Genomic DNA, 15,396 nt, shown 5'->3' on the forward strand with positions numbered 1-15,396 from the left:
GAAAGAATACTGGAAACAAAGTAATGAATATGAAGCGTGTCCCTTGGCTGCCCCACTTCTTAACCAAGTTGAGTGGAACTAAGTTGCTTCAGGAACCCCCGTCTCAGGAGTGCTGTGACTACCTGGAATATCATCCTTGGATCTGGGGTCTGTTTCTCTGTCGCCACCCTCCTGTAGCCTACATTTAGGTATTTAGGGAATTTTGTATCATGCTGGATGTGAGGCCTGGTGACTACTTCAGAACTCTAAAAGGCTGTGTGAACATTAGCAGGATGATAGCCCTGATCGTCATGGGGCCAATCAGCAGAACTAACAAACTAGGATCATTTCCACCTTGTGCTCCTGCAGCAGTGGAGACGGCCTGGGATTGGGCCTGGCCCTGTGCCTTGAGGCTGCTCCTGGTCCATACTTCGAAGCTACTTACCTTTCCATCTTTACTGAGCATGGAAACGCAGTTTCATTTGTGCACCGATACGCCTGCTTATTCCCTTGCTCTTCTTTCTGAGATTAAGGCAAGGTGGTCCCTGTGTAATTCACTTTACTGAAGTATTCAAGGCCTGGTACTCTACTAGCGCATTTTCCTGTCCTCGATTATCTAGCCACAATTATATTCCCCTCCATGATTTTCATGGGAAGCTTTGAAATACGGCTACTTTCGAACATACACCATGATGTTACTATTTGTCATGTAGAGGTGTTCCTTGCGATTTGTTTACCTATAACTGAATTTTTCTCCTGAGAATAAACCGTGAGCATTGCCTGAGCCTTGCTTAAATGTTTTCCAGACTATATGTTTTGTATGTTTCTACGTTTCTGTAGTGGAATGCAGGTTTGTGTCCCACTCTCAGTATATTGTCTTGTACATATCTCCAAGAATTGCTGAAAAATTAAACATTGAACCTCTGTCCGGCTGGACACGTTTAACTAATACAGCACTGACTGGGTCTGTATTTATCAGTTTTGTTCACCCTTTCCTAGGGTCCATTGTTGCTTAGAATAACTGATTCCCAAGGTCCCAGGCAGACTTTATTTGGGTCTCCCTTGTTGTTTAAAAAGGAGTGACTACCTGGAATATCATCCTTGGATCTGGGGACTGTTTCTCTGTCGCCACCTTCCTGTAACCTACATTTAGGTATTTAGGGAATTTTGTATCATGCTGGATGTGAGGCCTGATGACCACTTCAGAACTCTAGAAGGCTGTGTGAACACTAGCAGGATGAAAGCCCTGATCGTCATGGGGCCAATCAGCAGAACTAACGAACTAGGATCATTTCCACCTTGTGCTCCTGCAGCAGTGGAGAAGGCCTAGGATTGGGCCTGGCCCTGTGGCTTAAGGCTGATCCTGGTCCATACTTCGAAGCTACTTACCTTTCCATCTTTACTGAGCATGGAAACGCAGTTTCATATGTGCACCGATGCGTCTGCTTATTCCCTCGCTCTTCTTTCTGAGATTAAGGCAAGGTGGTCCCTGTAAATCACTTTACTGAAGTATTCAAGGCCTGGTATTCTACTAGCGGATCTTCCTGTCCTCGATTATCTGGCCACAATTATATTCTCCTCCATGATTTTCATGGGAAGCTTTGAAATACGGCTACTTTCGAAAGGCACAAACATACAGGAAGCGTCCAGAGCACTGTCAACAGCTGAGCAGGTGCACAGGACACACACTCTCCAACAACAAAAGCAAAGCTATCAGGAACACTTGTTATGTTCCGTGAAAGTGTAAGATCCTCTCTGGATTTGGACAGTGCCAAAGATCCGCACAGGAGATGAAAACCCACTGTGCCTAAGGGTTTTTAGCACGCCTTGGTGTTCACCGTGTTCTAAAGTCTCGTCGCCAGCAGCAGTGTCAGAGTTGGAAGGTGTGGCATACACATGACTGATGGATCAGTGCTCTGGTCAACAGATGACTCGGTATCCCTAAGGCACAATGCTCCAGGCCTGGCCTGTGAATCTACAACCCAGTGCTAAAGACATGTATTCTCCTTATTCTGGTGTCTGACTTAGAACTCCTTCTGATGGTTCTATATGTCCCCAGGCTGTCCTTGAGCTTAGGTTGTCATATGATATCCCATGAGACATGAGGTGGTCCCTGGATATGGAAGTAATTCCCCTCTTCTGAACTTTTACTTGTGACACTGTAATCTTGGTAGACAGCAAGGCAGCTCAGTAGGTTGCGAAATGAGAACCCAGTTCCATTCCTGATAAACCTGCGCAGACTGTAGCCCGTCTTAGGCCTTTGAGTGTGACAATAGTATCAGCTGCTGTTTCATGGCACAGCTGTGCTGGTAAAAACCTTTCTTACAGTTTGGCCTTCGCTTGTATCAAAGGCACAAAAGAAAACTCTTGTATGCATTCAAGTTCTTGCTTGGTATCAAAACGTGTCGCGCTCTTTCAAAAGTTGTTCCAACAAGAATGCGGTTTTAAAAGCCAAAGAAGAAAGTCAGAAATGCTTTCAAGCTTTCTATCTGCGCATATCAGTATAATTCGGGGTTGTACTGGCCTGACTGTGTCAGAAGGGTCTGTCTAGCAGGCCAGTGAGTGCACCAATTTTGTTGACGTGTGGTGGCCGATTTTGTGGTAAGCCAGTTTTTGGACTGTGTGTGGGCTGGTGTTATGAATATCTTTTCAGAATGACTAGAAAGCAGAAGCAGGAAGCAATGTGCAGGTGATAGTGGGTTGCACTGGAGGCACAGAGCAGCGTGGGCTGGGCATCTAACTCGGTATGGAAGGGACTGTATCATTTCATTCAGGAAGGCATTGGTTTTCTTGTGATTTAAGTGTCACCCACCCACCATGGCTGCTGCACACGCACCTTCCTGACGTTACCAACTCCAACTCTTTTCTGCCCCTAGTCAAGCAGGTGCTGAATGCGCCAATGGATGCCCATTGCCCGATACCACCTGAATGAAGTGCCAGTAGCAGAACATTCTTTGGCTATGGATGGGTGTGCCAGGTGGGCTAATGGCCCATGATTGATTGCCTTAGCAGCAAACATTCTACATAGGTGAGAGGTGCTGACTGCCTGGCAGCTTCTATCACTTAGTATTGTATGTGGATGTCTGACATAGTGTAATGAAAGGTCTTAACATATACACAGCACATGAGTCTCCTCTAGACCAAGGTAACACACACAACACTTCTCTAGAGCGAGATATACTTTGCACATCACTTGCCAGGAGTAGAACAACTTCCTATAACACAATTACCTGCTAGAAGGGAATTCACCCATCCTTCTACAACAGAATACTTGGCCAAGAAGAGTCCACACCTCCTGCTTCAAGGAAAAGACGAATTGGTATATCTGGGATATATTTATTAGTAAATAGCACCACACGGTAAGCCAAATGTACCTATCATAGCAGACTCTAACATATCAATAGTATGATTGAAACACAATCAAGTCAAACATATATGTAGAAATATATATATATATATATGTATATAAATGTATGGAACCTGAAAATAAAGTTATAGTAAGCAAGAACAGTAGGAAAACTAGAAATTAGTGGAACACCTCACCAACTGTCTGTCTATCCCGTTTCCACTTCGCTAAAGGGGAGTACGGTTCTTCGGCCGAAACAGGAGACAGTAGTGACACTATACACCCCACTGCCACACCTGCACGTCAGCCCTGTGATGAACTTCCACCGAACAGAACCCAGACACCTCCCTTAGTACAAGTGGAGACGTAAGACGAAGCTCCTGGTGAGCCTTGCCCCCTTTTCCCATCAGAGTCCGTACCACTCCGCACCAAGGCCACAGCTGGCCAGGCGTCTGTTATGGCTTCAGAGCAGAGCGAGAACATTCCTCTGACAAGATCCAGTTCTTTCAGGTCAGTAAAGTGCAAAAAACAAGTGAAAAGGAAAACATGCCCTTCTCACCTAGTGAAGCTCAGAAAATGGCGCCAGCTCAGAAAATGGAGTCACTCAAGCATAAGCCTCTATTAACGCAAAAGAGCAAAATTAGAATGCAAAATGACATAAGATCAGGCCAAAGCCAATAGCAAGCACTGCCGTTAAGCAAGATAAAGTCAGAATCTGAAAGAGACATAATCAAGCCCTACTTCGTAGCTTATTCTTACTAGGCAGGCCGACACATCACTATATTATGTTATAATATGGTAAATAAGACTGAGATGGTGATGGGCATTATCAGGCTATTTATCCACATAAATGGCACATTCATTACATTCCACCCATGACCATCGTCCAACCCCATCAAACATACAAAAACTTTAAACAATATGCAAACCATCTTCGGAATAATAATAAACATAACGTATAGACTACACGCATTGAATGCAACAACATAATGCAACTAAAAAACAAATAACTAAGAGTGCACCACCCAAGATAGAACGTAGCATACCAAAATCTGGTAGCCACCCAAAAAACCAGTCCCACCACCCTTTATTCTTGGCAAGACTATTCTACTGAAAGACAGCAAGATTATAGAACAGAAGACAAGCAGGCATATGCTAGACCATCCTACATTAAGGCTAGGCTAACATAACACACTAAAATCAGTTAACATGGTGGTGGTTGAGGGTCATCATAGGGTGTCAGACCACAAAAGTGGCTCATTCACTACATTGCACCCAATGACCCTCGATCATCACCATTCACATATGTCAAAAACAAAATCTCTTAACTAAAGGCACAACTATGAATGAAGCACTGCATCTCTTAACTGCAAAATCGAATTATTGCAAAGCAAACAAACTGCACATCATAACTGAAAAACAAAACTATCATTGAAGCACTGCATGTCTCAATTGAAAGCAAAACCATTTAAAACCACATTTCTAAATTGAAAGACACAACTACTAAAAAGCACATGTTGAAACAGAAACTCTTGAGCTGAAGTGGCTACACAAAACATATAATTCAAAGCATATCATGACTGACTATGTTTAAAAAACTACATCACATAACTGAAAAAACATAGCAAAAGATATGATAATCACTATAGAGCAAGCAAAGACTGCATTACCTAAATACATGTAAAAGCAATAACTCAGGTGCATCTAGAAATAGCACACAGATATCTGGATATATGTTGAATGGATACACAAAATAAATGAATCAAGCTTTTGAATGCTCCTAATGCCTCTAATGGTTAAAATGAAAACTCTACTGCCAAACTCATATATTGTACAACAGGTGTTTCTCTTCAGTCTTTAACTCGAAAATATCTACTCTAATTGCAGCAACGCGTCTCTATTGGTCTCCATCCCTAAAAACAAAAACAGTACTTCTGTGTGAAAAAACACACATCCTTCTCCCATCGCATCTGAACTTCACGTTGATAAAACAGTTCACAGTTCTGGCATAGCACATCCTGTAGTTTCCTAGTTTTTTTCTTCACTTGTACACAAGCAGTTACCCTGTGTGAAAGACACACAGCCTTCATGCATGTAAAGTCGGCCTCATGTGAAGGAAACAGTTCCAATCACAGCACACTCTGCTGATTCCTCTTCGCTTGGAAAGAAGCAGTCCATCTGTGTAGGACACAGCTCTCCAGCATCTATCTTCATCTGTATCTCCTTGACAAAGGAGGACCCCATCAAGTCCGATCAGCCACAAGAGGACCCCATCCGGTCCGGTCAGCCAGCCACAGGACATCAGCCTCCATCAGCCACATGACATCAGCCGCCATTGTCTGGTCTGGCGATCACTCCAGGCTTGTGGGGGGGAGGGATGGGGGGGAAGGGGAGGGGAACCCACTCACACGGGGGAAGGGAGTCCCACTCACATGGGGGAAGGGAGTCTCACTTCTACGGGGGGACTGGCAGAATCTGAAAAAGAAACAAGCATCACTCTTCTTGCAAAAAACATTTTTCAAAAGCACACTTTTTCTGTCTTGCATTTCTTAAAGTACAACATTATCATTTCTGTCTACATAGCTCTCCTCTAGCTCTGGGGAATTGTCTAAGAATTCTACCAACGCTCTAGCCTCTGAATTCTTGGTAAAATCTCTCTTTTTCTTTACACAACAAGAAGGTCTGGGGCAGTCTCCTTCATTTACTGCACCCCTCACAGGTGCTGCCCCGCCTTCACAAAATCTCTGCGGACACTAACTGGTCCCTTGCCAAAAATAACAAGCAGAGCTCTCTCTCTGCTCCCTGACCTGGCCCCTCCTTTACAAAGTCTCCATAGACGCTGTGGAATGCCATCTTATCACACCAAGGTCATGGCAAGCCAGCAACAAACTCTCTCCTGTCTGCCCTGTTCCTCTCAACCCCTCCCTCTTCTTTTGCAGAGGGGAGGAGGGAAAGCAGCTACTATTTGCAAGCCTCCCGAACATCTATCTCAAAGAAGCTTTCAAATGAAGCACCAACAGTGTATTTCATTTCTTCCCGTGTGCCAGATTTCTACGTGCACCCACTCCCAGAACAACTCTTCATGTCTGAGAGGAAAAGCAGCTTTAACCCCTCCTGACCTCCAGCAAGACTTCACATTCTTTAATCTGAAAATGCTCCACCATTCTGTCTAACTAATTCAAGCAAATTCTTAACTGTCATTAGTCTACCACCTCATGAAAAAAAAAACTAAAGTATTCTTGGCACTCAGGGGCTATTGATATCAAAAAGAAAAAAGCGTTGGCAACATCAAAAGTCACATACCAAGTCCCATGCTACTTCTGTAACAATATCTGGGACAGCATCAGTCAAAGAAGGTATATGTTTGTTCAGTTCACAATAATCAACTGTCATGCGCCAAGAATTATCACATTTGCACACAGGCTACACAAAATCATTTCAAGCATTTGTGATTGGGGTCACCACTTCTGCATCTGTCAAGCCCTGTATGATCTCACTGATCCTTTCACGCCCATCTGGCATTCTGTACTGTTTCAAATGAATTTCCTTTGTAACATGGGGCACGTTCACTGGGGAATCTTGTGTTTCAAACTCCACCTCTGGACCTTCTATGAAATCCTGTGCAAACTGTTTTTCTGTCTGTACATGCCACTTAATAACCATTGCTTCCTCCCATAGGCAAATCACATGTTCTCTCACACTGTTCTGTCCAGTATCTTTTAGTGCGCAAAAGCACAGCATCATCTGCATTTGTCCAGCATCTGAATTTAAAAGTGACCTCTTCTTTCCCTGCACTTCCCTGTAAATAAAAAGGGCACATTGCTCTTGAATTAACTCACAAAATACATTTTCATATTTCTGAATTGACCACATATCAGAATTATTGTACACAATCTGCTGTTGTTCACATTCAAAATCATGTTGTTGCATTTCTCTTTTGAAGCAAAATATATTGTTCACTGTCATGTCTGATTTATATTCGCAACCGGTGATCTTTAAGTCTAAAACACTGGTCTGTTTATCTCCCTGTACATTTCTTTCTGGCTGCTCAAAAGAATTAATTGGGACCGTCTGTGCAGCTTGTAGCCTGACTGGGTTCTCTGTCACATTTTTCATATCTGAATTATCCTGGCTAGTGGAATAGCTGGGCAAAACAAACGGTTTTAGAGCCTGGTACACGTTTAATTCTGTCTTCAAAGATATATTTTCAAACTGGGCATCAACTAGCTCTGTTTTCAACTCACTACGTTCTTTTTGTAAATGCTCACATTTTTGATGCATATTAAACAACAACACATTCAGAATAACACCTCTGTCTAAAATGTCATTAATCTCCTGCTGATTAACGCCCTTTATCGCAACTCTGGAGTCTGTAACCTCGGAGGAGTCCCACGTTTCAGGGTTATGCTCTGATATTTTACATTCACTTTGCAACTGAAAACATTTTATATGCATTCCTTAACAAACACTTGAAAGGGATCCAGCCCTTTCTGCCTAACGTAGCAAGCTATTTATAAGCACTTTTTACAAAACACACTTAAACACACAAACACCAATTCTCACTCAACCCAGCACAATTAGCTCACTTCACGAGCCAGCACACCATATGGGCTACCCCCATTCAAATAAATCAATTGGTACCTAATAGTCCGCTTTTAATTTCTAGAAAACATATTTCTTCCCCTTTTAAATCAACGTTCAAATCCTGCAACCGACTACGCCAAAATGTAATGAAAGGTCTAACTTATACACAGCACATGAGTCTCCTCTAGACCAAGGTAACACGCACAACACTTCTCTAGAGCGTGATATACTTTGCACATCACTTGCCAGGAGTAGAACAACTTCCTATAACACAATTACCTGCTAGAAGGGAATTCACCCATCCTTCTACAACAGAATACTTGGCCAAGAATAGTCCACTCCTCCTGCTACAAGGAAAAGGCGAATTGGTATATCTGGGATATATTTATTAGTAAATAGCACCACACGGTAAGCCAAATGTACCTATCATAGCAGACTCTAACATATCAATAGTATGATTGAAACACAATCAAGGCAAACATATATGTAGAAATATATACATGTATATAAATGTATGGAACCTGAAAATAAAGTTATAGTAAGCAAGAACAGTAGGAAAACTAGAAATTAGTGGAACACCTAACCAGCTGTCTGTCCATCCCGTTTCCACTTCGCCAAAGGGGAGTCCGGTTCTTCGGCCGAAACAGGAGACACTAGTGACACTAAACGCCCCACTGCCACAGCTGCACGTCTGCCCTGTGATGAACTTCCACCGAACAGAACCCAGACACCTCCCTTAGTACAAGTGGAGACGTAAGACGAAGCTCCTCGTGAGCCTCGCCCCCTTTTCCCATCAGAGTCCGTACCACTCCGCACCAAGGCCACAGCTTCAGCTGGCCAGACGTCTGTTATTGCTTCAGAGCAGAGCGAGAACATTCCTCTGACAAAATCCAGTTATTTCTGGTCAGTAAAGTGCAAAAAACAAGTGAAAAGGAAAACATGCCCTTCTCACCTAGTGAAGCTCAGAAAATGGTGACAGCTCAGAAAATGGAGTCACTCAAGCATAAGCCTCTATTCACGCAAAAGAGCAAAATTAGTATGCAAGAAGACATAAAATCAGGCCAAAGCCAATAGCAAGCACTGCCGTTAAGCAAGATAAAGTCAGAATCGGAAAGAGACATAATCAAGCCCTACTTCGTAGCTTATTCTTACTAGGCAGGCCTACACATCACTATATTATGTTATAATATGCTAAATAAGACTGAGATGGTGATGGGCGATGGTCATTAGCAGGCTATTTATCCACATAAATGGCACATTCATTACACATAGTGAGGCGTTGCTAAACAGGACTACAAAGTTGTTGATTTAATATGCAATGTCTTCCTTTCATAGTGCTTACATGCTTTGAATAAATACTCTTCATTGTTTAGTGGAAGAAACATTCCCCAGCTCTGTATTAGCCATTTGCTTACATTCACTACTAGTGCAATAACCTCTTTTCTGGACTCCCTAACAAATTAATAGTCAAACTGCCAGAAGTATAGAACCATCTTGACTGGCTCCTCTTTGTCCTGAAACAACATGACCACATCACACCTGCGCTGAAGGCTCTCTGCTGCCTCCCCTGTAGTGTTGTCAGATTTGATACTTTTTCTGCAAGCAGATCCTAGAGCTTAAGCTCAACACAGCTGAAAGTGACTCGCTCCTTTCAATCATCCTTTTTTTATTATAAAAGTCAAGTCATATGTAAACAAACACACGCACACTCTTACCTACCTTTACTTCTGTTTCTTTTCACTGTGTGTTATCAAAGGTGTGCAGTGTAGGTGCAATATTAATAAGATTTAACAGTACCCATCAAACTGGTGTTCTTTTATTTACCTTTAAAAACTAAAGGCAGAGTTTGCAGCAACACTATTCAAGCCCGTCACCATCTTGCTGCTCTGCCTTACCCACAATAGGGGCATTGATCACCAAGGTACCAGCTATATATAATAAGCAAGGATATCTACTGACAATCAGGGTTAGGGGTTATAGGCACCTGCTGCAAAGGTGATCTGTGTACATCCAGCCCTTCCTGGGATAGTGTTTCCAATATACTGCTCAAGTTGTTAATGCTCTTAATAACCAGATCTGTGTGTAATCTGCTGCTTGCAAGTTTGAATAATCATAAAATGCCTAAGAGGGTTAATGTACCACCTGCAAAGCTCGGTGTGTAACCTGCCAATCACATTTTTTAATCGAAAATAAGATGGTGTAGTTTCCTAAAGGTCTGAAGCGGGTACAGTGAAGGTAGAAAGGTGGAGCTTGGAGAGAAGAAAGGAGTAGGGATAAGACCGAGGGTGTGAGGAAGCGGTGTTGTGGATACTATTATCTAATCGAAGGCAACGTAAACTGAACAATATTACTTTGTGAGTAGAGCATCACTGATGTGTCAATATTTGTTATCTTTTTGTTGGGGAAGGGACAAAGTAAATTAATTGTTGCATTTCCTAAAGATGTTCACACCACAAACATCATTGCCTTCATCAAGCAATAGGTGATGTCCCCCACTCCTCACAGATAGCATGCCTTAAGAAGTTAAAAGTTGCTTGATTTATAAATGTGGGACACTTTTCTTTTTAACATCTGTTCTACTTTGCTCTTTCTGCAGGGTCATCCCCAAACTTTTTGCCTTCACCCTCCTGTTTTCTGAACCCAATTTTTTAGGCTTTTAGGACTCTGCGCACTTTACCACTGCTAACCAGCGCTAAAGTGCTTGAGCTTTCTCCTTTAAATATGGTAAGATCGGCTTATACCCAATTTGAAAATCTAATTTAACTGTAAGGTTTTTTGGAGGTTATGGGGATTTATAGAGTGCATGGCTACCCAGAGGCTTCCCAGTGCTAGTGTCCACAACACAGTTGAACAATCAATGTTCATCAGGACATCCTATTGAGTAAAGACTAAACTACTTAGAGCCATGCTTTCAAGGGCTTCCTAAATGTGGGTTCATTCTTGATCATACATAGGCTAATAGGTATAGAATCCCAAAGCTTAGAGACAGAGTAGGAAACCCAACCCAACCCATCTCATCCTGCATATTTGAGGTACGATCATGAGTCGGGCATTGGTCAATCTCCAAATCCTACTTGGAGAGTGTTGTCGCCTAAGAACCCGTAATAGAGGAGGTTCGTTTGCATGGAGGTCTGTGTGCAATGCATAGAACCTTAAACGTTACTCACTGATCATCAGGAAGACAGTTAAGAGTGACCAGGGCACTCAGAGCTGAAGAATGTCTTGGACTATTGATCAGAAGGTGAGCTGCAGCATTTTGGATGACTTGCAACCTTCTGGTCACATTTTGCAGAGCCCCCTGGTTGATTGAGTTCCCATAATTCAGATGTGACAGTATATGGGCCTGTACAATAATCCTTCTAGATAGGAGGGGGAGCAGATCTTAACATTTTCGAAGCATTCTAAGAAGACCATAGCAGATGGCTGAGAGTTTTCCTCACTTGGGCTTCCATTGAAAGAGAGTTATCTAGCCACATCCCCCAACTTTTTATAGTGGTTTTGTGTATGTCGGGGGGGAGGGTGGGGGGGGGGGGGTAGCAGTACATCGCCATTCAGGCCATCCTAATGGATACTGAATGTTCGGATTGTTGCCCAGTATCATGATCTCAGTCTTGTCTCCATTGAGCTTAAGGCAGCAGCTAGCCATCCAGTTATATACCTTCTCTCAAGGCAATGGCCCAGTTGTTGAAACTGTGAACTATGCTCAGGTGAAATAGAGAACACTAATTGAGTGTCATCTGCGAGGGAAACTAATGACAATCAGAATACAAAAACAATCTCGACAAGAGGGTGCATGTAAAGATGAAATAATGTAGGACTAAGTGCAGAGCCCTGAAGTACTCTGCATTTCGGGGATAGAGTGTCAGAATAATTGGTTTTATCGCATTCCTGAAGAGTCCTTTCTTCTAAAAATGATGTAAGCCATTTTAACACATTGTCTTTAATTCCAGCATTACTAATTTTTTGAGTAAGGATTCTGTGATCTACTCTGTCGAACGCAGCACTAAGTTGAGGAGTATGAGTGCGGCGGAACCTCCCTTATCCAGCAGCATCATAAGCTACTCAACTACAGCTAACAGAGTGGTATCAGTGTTGTGCTGAGGGCGAAACCCAGTCTGGATGGAATGCAAGACTGCATTCTGCTCCAAATACAGGGACAGATGATGATTTACACGGCATGTACATTTAATACTACTAGTTGGCTTGCATCACTGATTGTGCCACCCACGTAAGTAGCATTTTAAACATTTTTCAGGCCTGCCATTGCAGCCTGTATGTGTGCAGTTTTAAACTGGTATTTTTACCTGGCAACATAACCTTTTTACCAGCCCAAACCTTCCTTTTTAATACATGTACCTCACCCCTAAGGTAGGGCCAGGACAGCCCAGAGGGCAGGGTGCAATGTATTTAAAAAGTAGGGCATGTACATTTTCAAGTTTTACATGTCCTAGTACCGAAAAAATCTTGAACTCGTTTTTCACTACTGCAAGGCCTACTCCCATAGGATAACATTGGAGTTACCTTATTACATTTAATAAGCTGTAATTTCCAAATGGGAACAGGTGACCAGTTCATGTTTGGTGTCTTTGAATTGTAATGAAAAATCCTGATTTATGGTGAAGTCAGATTTTAAATTACAATTTTGAAAATGACACTTTTAGGAAGTTGACATTTTCCTGTCTCAGCCATTTTGTGCCTGCAGCCAGTATCTGCGCCCCATGACTGGATGTAGTTGGCAGTTAGGCTTTGTGTATTCCTTGTAGATGGTCACACCTAAGCTCCCAATTGTGTGTGGCTATCACTGGCATGATGGGAGGAAGGAGCTGGGCCCAGCCCCACTTAAACTTGAATAGGCTGTGTCCTGTCTCCACACAAAGGGCTACATACCCCTTGTAGTTAGTCTGCAGCCAGGGCCAGGAAGGCAGGGCACCTGTGCACTTCAAAGGCATGCCTCTAGTGGCTTCTCCCCACTTCAAAGGCACAACTTGGTATAAATATATGGAGCTCAGACACCGGCTCTTTAGTATACAGCTGGACCTGTGGATAATCTGCCAGGAGGAATTACTGCTATGCTGCTTCAAGGTCTGCTGGACTGCTTCTCTGAAGTACTGCTGCCCTGCTGTGCTCACCTGCTGCCCTCTTGCCTGGGTGAGAAGTACTGAACCTGCCCCCTTGAACTCCGTGGGCTAGTTGGCTGTCTTCCTGATCTGAAACCTCTGGGACAAAACAGGTGGGACACAACAGGCTTCCAACTACCTTGCACCTGCACCTGGACTTGGCCATCTGTGTGTCTACTCTGCCAACTGGTGCCAGCACAGTCCTGGCCCTTCGGAAGTGGGCTTAAGGTGCTTGGACAGCCTCTGTGGATCCAGCAGGAACTGACACATCTCCTCTGCTGTGTAGCACAAACTGAGCAGAACCACTGCATTGCTGCTGCTAAGTGAATAAGACCCATTGCAAAGACCTGCATCGCAGCGCATAGGAACCGCTAATGCTGCAGCGCATAGGAACCACTAATGCTTGATGCATCCCATATGCAGGCCCTCGCATCTCTCATCAACGGCAGCCTCGACGCCAGACTCCGCATCGCAGTCTCACAGCTCCTCAGAACCGACACAGTGACCAGATGGTGCACCTCATCCCTGACTCCAGACTTTGCATCGCAAGCCTTGCGACAGAATCCTCAACAACGATGCAAGCCCTCCCATTGCAACCTTGCTGCATCTTGGAACCAACGCATTACTGCAACTGTGCGACGCTTCTTTGACACAAACCCACACAATGCTCCGCAAAGCAGGATTTAGGTACTCTGTTCAGTGGGCCTTACTGGGTCCCTGTAGGGAACCACGCACCATCACAGTCGGTCTGAACTTGTGACTTTGTCCTGGTCAGGCGCGACCAGATATCCACAGTTGGCACTTTGTGCTTTTTAGCACGTTTTTCACTAAAATCTGCATCTCTCTGGTTCTACTGATTGGATGGTTGTCATTTTGGTCTTCTTTTATTTATTAAAGAAAGTTCTATTTTTCTACCTTGGCGTGGGATCCTTTTTGTGTGGGGTTTTCTCTGTGTTACTGTTTGAAGTGTTGTACAAATACCTCTTACACACTGCCTCTAATTTAAGCATGACTGCTCTGTGCCAAGCCACCAGGGGGTTGTCACAGGTTAATTTGGGGTCTACTTGTGCCTTACCCTGACAGGGATTGTGGTTGCTGCTTGACCAGGGCTCATACCCCATTCAATCAGTAGCCCAATTTCTCACATTGGTGATCAGCAGATCAGGACTTGTGTTTGTGCAGTGCCATACAGGGATTTGGTATATGCTACTATCCCTTATCTAAGATCAGTTTGAGTGTAAATTCTCCTTGATTGGCTTCTTTGTTTTTCCAAAGTCTTTCCCTGACTTGTTGTGCATCTGAAAACAACACCTGCAAGGATAGAATTTGAGCTGGACAGCATGGATGTCTATACACTGTGGACCACCTCAAGGCGTTCTGCAACGAGAGGGGACTTCCAGCAAGGAGTGCCACCAGGAAGGTGGCGCTCCAAAAGATGCTGAGGGCCTGGGCAGAAGCTCATCCGTCAGTGGTGGAAACCACAGAAGGGGGTGATGTGAAGGAAGGACAGGAGAAGGCCTCCCTGACACCCAGCCTTCAGCTGCAGGGATCACCTGGCCATTGAAGTAGAAGCAGCTGCCAGGGCAGGGAGCAGTGTGTCTTCCTGTATCCTGTCCTCAGAGTAGATGGCAGAAAAGAGGGAGGAGGGTGTGTTCAGGCTGGAGATAGCCAGCCTCAGGATGGAGGAAAATAAACTGACCATGAAGGCAGAAAAAGAGAAGGCTGGGGCTGAGAGGGCCTTAGCAAAGGAGAAGGCTGAGAGAGCCTTGGATGAGAGGAGGCAAGCTGTGGAGGAAAGGAGTATGTCCCATGAACTGTGTCTCAGGGAGCTGCATCATAACTAAGCAGATGGAGTCAGCAATAATGGTGGCAGCAACAGTGCCCTCTGAAGGCAAGAGGGTGCAAATCCCTAAAGGTCTGGTGCCTGATTATGTTGTGAGGGATGACATTGACAAATGGTTTGAAGTTTATGAGGTGGCTTTACAGATGCACCGTATCACTGAGGAGGATTGGGGGGCTAGTCTGTGGAAACATATCCCCAACTAGGGGAGAGGCACCCTACTGGCCTTAGAGAAGGGGTACAGGATGAGGTATCCCCTCATAAAGAAAGCCCTTGTTGGGAAGTATGGCCTTACCCGAGACAAGTATTGGCTCAGCACCAGGGTCCATAAGAAGGTACCTGGGAGTGACCCTGTTGGACTTGGCCCTTTTCCCTGAATTTTTTCGCTTTTATGGGAAGCAACATGTTATGTGAATGCATATTAAATGCAAATGTTAAATGTTGTGCAATGGTGTACGCACCTTTATCTCCCCATGGTAGAGAAATGTATAGGCCATGTGTGGTGTGAGATGCCATAAGACGTGCTGTGC

The 15,396-nt window shown here is 44.0% G+C and overlaps 1 protein-coding gene and 1 long non-coding RNA gene across 2 annotated transcripts in view; one reads left to right on the plus strand and one right to left on the minus strand.

Moving 5' to 3' along the window:
- The window catches only part of PHKB (phosphorylase kinase regulatory subunit beta), a 1,466,493-nt gene that overhangs the window by 1,346,636 nt on the left and 104,461 nt on the right, over nucleotides 1-15,396 (plus strand). The window lies entirely within an intron of this gene.
- On the minus strand, nucleotides 3,302-8,626 carry LOC146776110 (uncharacterized). The gene is made up of 2 exons (XR_014972026.1): nucleotides 8,494-8,626; nucleotides 3,302-5,800 (listed from the first exon to the last, which is right to left on the minus strand). It is a non-coding gene; the product is annotated as an uncharacterized LOC146776110 (long non-coding RNA).

Source organism: Triturus cristatus, chromosome 12 (assembly GCF_964204655.1).
Source record: "Triturus cristatus chromosome 12, aTriCri1.1, whole genome shotgun sequence".
Classification (NCBI taxonomy): domain Eukaryota; kingdom Metazoa; phylum Chordata; class Amphibia; order Caudata; family Salamandridae; genus Triturus; species Triturus cristatus.